General features: G+C 35.6%; 2 long non-coding RNA genes across 5 annotated transcripts; both read right to left on the reverse strand.

Moving 5' to 3' along the window:
• Positions 1–427: 427 nt before the first annotated feature.
• On the reverse strand, positions 428–2123 carry LOC107012061. 3 transcript variants are annotated; one of them, XR_003579979.1, is made up of 5 exons: positions 2004–2123; positions 1383–1456; positions 973–1299; positions 743–835; positions 428–626 (listed from the first exon to the last, which is right to left on the reverse strand). It is a non-coding gene; the product is annotated as an uncharacterized LOC107012061 (long non-coding RNA). The 3 variants fall into 3 exon arrangements; XR_003579984.1 differs by having other exon boundaries at positions 949–1299; XR_003579989.1 differs by having other exon boundaries at positions 1691–2117.
• A 101-nt stretch (positions 2124–2224) lies between these two features.
• On the reverse strand, positions 2225–3676 carry LOC107012079. 2 transcript variants are annotated; one of them, XR_003579994.1, is made up of 5 exons: positions 3255–3676; positions 3111–3171; positions 2705–2818; positions 2472–2549; positions 2225–2376 (listed from the first exon to the last, which is right to left on the reverse strand). It is a non-coding gene; the product is annotated as an uncharacterized LOC107012079 (long non-coding RNA). The 2 variants fall into 2 exon arrangements; XR_001455983.2 differs by lacking the exons at positions 2472–2549; positions 2705–2818 and having other exon boundaries at positions 3255–3670.
• Between the last annotated feature and the right edge of the window lie 1700 nt (positions 3677–5376).

Consider the following 5376-nt stretch of genomic DNA (forward strand, 5'->3'; position numbering starts at 1 on the left):
GCCGCTAAAAGTAATTACTTCTAGCGGCATTTATGTAGTGGCAATTATTATTAGCTGGTAAAGCTTCAAGGCATTTATGTAGTGGCAATTATTATTAGCTGGTAAAGCTTCCTTATTGTGGCATTTGTTATTACTAGTAAAAATACAATAATTGCCGCTAAACAAGAAATATTTTAGTGGAAATTATTATGGAAACTAAAGTTGACCATAAATTCACCTCAATCATATATTTAATCAGAAAACCAATTAAAAAATAGTAAGAGAAGAATTACATAACTCAAACAACATCATTCATATAGAACAAGAACAAACAATACAACTAGTTTCTTGTTTTCATAAAGAAAATATGAATTATCAAAACAACATGTTCAAGTTATTAAAAAAAAAAAAAAAAAAAAAAAGAACAGTGTGTTCAACAATGGAAAAATAAGGAGATTGAACTATTATTTCTTTTTCCTAGCGAAACTATGGCAACTTGGATAACAATGATATGCTATCAGGAGGATCTTTAATAGAGACAAATTTATTTGATATTGTAGCTAGGCCAGTCAGGTGGCACGTCGATTCAGAATAAGCATCATTAGGTTGATTGCATTGTTTGCTGATGCAATATCTTAGAGCCTTATCTGCATCAAATTGCTTACTGGATTAGCTTGCAAGGTAATAATGGCCTGAAAAAGAACTGAATGAAGTGATAAAAATACTATCTATGTTCTTCTGAAAGTATAAGGAAAATAAGTACCTGTAGTAGGTTCACAAAGATGTTTGCCAATTGCTAGATAAGGAACTCCTTGTAAATTCTAAAACACATTCAACTTTAGGTCCTAAACTGCAACTGGATAAAACAACTAATTCAAAGTGATGAAGTAGAGAAACCATGAAATATTGTGTAGAACTATGAGAAAGCACAAAGCAAAAAGGAAACATTCCCTTTGGGGATTGACTTACGATTGCTGTTTCATCCAAAAGTACCTTTTATAATTTGTGGCATAGGATACTTAAGAAACTCCTGACCAGAACTTTGAATAAATTCCTACAGCATCCCTGTACTACTACTCTGCAAAACAGCATCAGGAAGATTGATGCCTCCTCCATCAATTTTTAAAATATCTTCAAAGCTGTTGAACTCATTAAGGTTGATGTTTCCTAAAGACTCGAGCTCGGGGATAAGGAGCTGAACGATGACCTTAAGTGCTATTCCAATAAAGTCGGTCATCTTTAAGGGTGTAAATTTTTCATCCCTTGGAACATAAATGCCAAAGCTCATTAGCAGTGGGAGCCGACTCTTAGAATTAGGATCTGCTCAAAATTTGATTAAATCAGACATACTGAAAAATGGTATGCCTTATAGTAAAGATCAGTGTGATGCAGAAATGAGTTACCTGTTTTTGTTGATGTTCTACTGGTTCTTCCTCTACGCGGATAACGATACTTTGTAGATCCTCCTAGGATTGGCCTGACATAAGTAGAACCCTTTTTTTCAGTCACCAATAAGCTTAAACCCCCCCAAAAGAGAGCAACATTCAGATAAGAAGGTAAAAATATAGAAGGTGGTCAGAGGGATAATTATCAGAACTGAACAAAATATTCAAACACAAACAATTAACACACAAAGGTATGACTTGATGAGACTCAAATTTTATAATCAGAGTGCAAGTAAACGGATAAGTCAAGATTGAAGATTTGATACCTTCATATGGTATCCATTATCAAGGACACTTCAACTGATCAAGATATTTGTCGAGTTGCCGGGTTGTTGGTTCTAATTCTACTAATAAGACTGGACAGATCTTAACAGAAAGCGGAAACTTATATATGTGGACTAGTGACTATTTTATAGCACTTGTCAAAACAAAGAACACATTACACATGGTTGTAATGTGTATGCTTCAAGTTTTCCCAACTATGAACAGAGTAGCATTACTTTATTTAAAAAGTTATTCCCAAATCTAATGCAAACTTTTGGAGTTTGATTAGTAGCAAGATGATCTTAAAAGACATACTTTGATCATCTCTCTTAGAGTGGCCTTAACTTTGTCGAAATCAGAGTTACGGCACTGGAGGAAATGACCTGATGGATTTCTGAAAGGAGGACAAGGAAATCCTGCTTCTGCAAAGAGCTGCAAACCAAAAACTAGATTTAATTCTAACTTGCACATGATGAAAAGTTATAAAACCCGGAGACAAATGATGGAGAATCTCGAGTAAGGGAGGTATATCTTGCCTGGTTTGCTTCAGAAACTTTACCAAAGTAAACTGTTTTGCCTCCGGAAAGCAAGTATAATCTGTCAAACAGCTCAAATACTTCACAGCTTGGCTGGTGAATTTGAGGCTGTGATAACAATGCTGTGTCTGTGTTACGAAGAATGTTGGGCACTGTAACAAATTCCAAAAATTTAAGGTGTTGTTCATCAATTACTGTGCAATTAACAATGTTAAATAAGTTATCTATTCTTAAGAACATTATGTACCTATCTAGTCCACCTGTTGATTCATCGAGGAAGAGCAATCTAGGCCTCATTAGAATCGCAAGGGCAATACTTACCCTCCTAATACATAGTAGGTTCATAGATATAAGAATCACTAATACATAGTTGGGTCTAATTATAAAGGATTTTACAATGTATAAGTTAAGTTGTGTTTTCCTTAACAACTTAAGTTTTAACATGAGATTATTGCTTGCTAAAAGAAAAGAGAAATGTACCCTTTAAAATTTATCAATTCCACAAAATAATGCCGAAAGATTTACAACAATCAAGCTTCATGTTCTTCTAAAGCAGTTCACCACCTATTTTTCTTTCCACACTTTGATATGCCCCTATCCACCAAGATATGGTTCGTAGTCAAACAAACTTTGATGAAGAAACCAAAATCATGGACGAAGAATATCAATGTTACAATCAGTCTTTTGCAATAACCATGAATATCAGATTTTGCATAAGTGCACAAAGTCTCAAGTTCAAGGTATAAAAATGTAGAAGTATACTCCATTAATTCACTACCCTGATTTTAGATGCAGAGATCTCGAAAATATTTAGCCTAGTAACTAAAAATTTGAATTTTATATGAATGAATAAGGTTTCAGTTAACTACTAAGTTTAGTTGTTTACCTTCAAATAGGAGAACAAAAATCGAACTCCGCAATAGCTAGTTTAATTGCTATCTGCAATTCTGCACCAATTTTATTGGACACAAGATCAGGCTGTGTCGTATAGAAACACATGCATCAATTCAAATAAAACTCTAGGACATACAATTATATATAACCCAACAACTGAATAAAATTCGATCTGATCGAATATGAGGCAACGGCGATGATGAATTTGCCTATACGAATACGAATTGCTGAGGGTGAGCTAGTGAAGAGACGTTGGTAACTTTGATACCTCTTTCTTCTCATCAATAACGCACCGATGTGCTGAATTTCACTTCCGTTGTGCTGTACTCCACCACCGTCGATATGTCGAATTTCACCATCGTTGTGCCGGATTACACTGTCAGTGTGCCTAACTCCACTGTAGTTGTGCGAATGTCCATCGCCATCGCATTGATTTGCATCTCGTTGTGCTGATTTCGTTGAAGGGTGGAGATGGAGGAAAATTTGAAGTAAAAAGGAATTGGGGGAAGTAAAAAAAATTACAATTGATTTTCATTCCATTATTTTATTTTTAATTGTCACTAAAGAGTCTACTTTTACTGGCAAAAATTCAAATGCCGGGAATAGTATAGATTAAATAATGCATTAGTGGCAATTTATTTATTGCCACTAAACAAATGCCACTAAAGGCATATTTTTTTGTAGTGAAATGTGCAAGGGTTGTTCAATGAACTGTGTTGCTTAATATCTTATTCGATTGTTTCATAGTAGGTTGCCCAAAATCCTCAACCAGTTGTGCGATCACTTTAAAGGATAAAGTTTTCCGTAACAAAATCGCAGGTATTTTGTTTCTGTCTACCTGAAATGTTATCTTTGCCCTTATGACATTCCAAATTTTATGGTTGCTTGGTTTCTGATGAAACATTTCTATATGTTGTACTTGTGTTTCTGAATTCGTAGCTAGGCTTGTTTCCATAGATCAACAAGACACTTTTCGTTTCATTATTAGGCTCAATAAATTCTGTGTTATCTAAACCTTGTCGTTAACGAGGTATTATTACTGGGAGGTGCTATCTTATAGACATATTCAAGGAAGAAAAAGGGTTTTACTGTTTATTTATCTCAAATAGGTGGTATCCACTACCTGCATTAGAACCTGACTATTATTAATTCGTGCCAGGTTGGGCCCATTCGAGCGTAGCGCTACGGCGTATCAAGAGTTTCGAGCTGATGGGTGCACTATTACGAAAAATGTGGAGCTAAGATATATATTTAATCGGTTCGACATATAGGTTATTATTACAAAAATCGATTGACTGAACCCATTGATCATATGTTATATCATCCAGTACTACTACTTTTAATATACACATTTGGTTTAATTATCTAAAAAATTCAATACTAAAAAAACTTAAGAATTTGTATTGCGACAAACTTGAAATTTTTTGAAATATTAAAGCTATATAAGATGTTACCAATAAGCAATTACAGAGGTGTTATCCAATTTTAGAAAGAAAAATAAACAAGATAGATATAAGATTCAAAATTCCAATCATTATTGCATTATATGATACTTCGAGTGAGGAATCATACATCTATATTTAAATATTTCAAGTACATATAACACTACTATATATAATTTCGAGAGGGAAGCATGCGTTTCACAGGATCCTGGTGACCTCCTGCATAAGCCCCCGACGCTACTTACTGTAACACTCCGTATCCAAAAAAGACCAAAAATCAGCTTTTCAGAAAAATCTGCAGGTGTAACCAATGGGGCCATCGACGGACCGTAGACTGATCCATGGTCCGTCCTGCACATCCGTCAATGGGGTCAAAAACCCCCAAAATCTCAGTCCAGGAGAGTTTGGGTAAGTCATGGTCGTCAGACTACAGTTCGTAGTCCGTTACCATCGATCGACACCCCATTCACCCACTCTCTGACAAGAGACACTGATGACCAACACGGTACGTAGATGGACCTACGGTCCGTAGGTCTGACCGTAGGTGCGAAATAGCAGACATTTAGGAGGAAAATGCAGTTGTCTCAACTTCAAATGATCAAAACTCTCAGAACAAAATGAATTAGGTGTCCCATGACCTACCAAAAGACAGATAGTTGAATTAACTTTTCATAGCCACCGACCTTGCTGAAATCCAACCTCTGAGTACAGATTTATGCCCATTTTAGTAAAGGCCTGTCGAACAGGCCCAACCTACGGACCAAACGACGGACCATCGATGGAATGACGGACCGTTTATCCAGGTCGTCGTTTGGT

This window comes from Solanum pennellii, chromosome 1, assembly GCF_001406875.1.
Source record: "Solanum pennellii chromosome 1, SPENNV200".
In the NCBI taxonomy this organism is placed as follows: Eukaryota; Viridiplantae; Streptophyta; class Magnoliopsida; order Solanales; family Solanaceae; genus Solanum; species Solanum pennellii.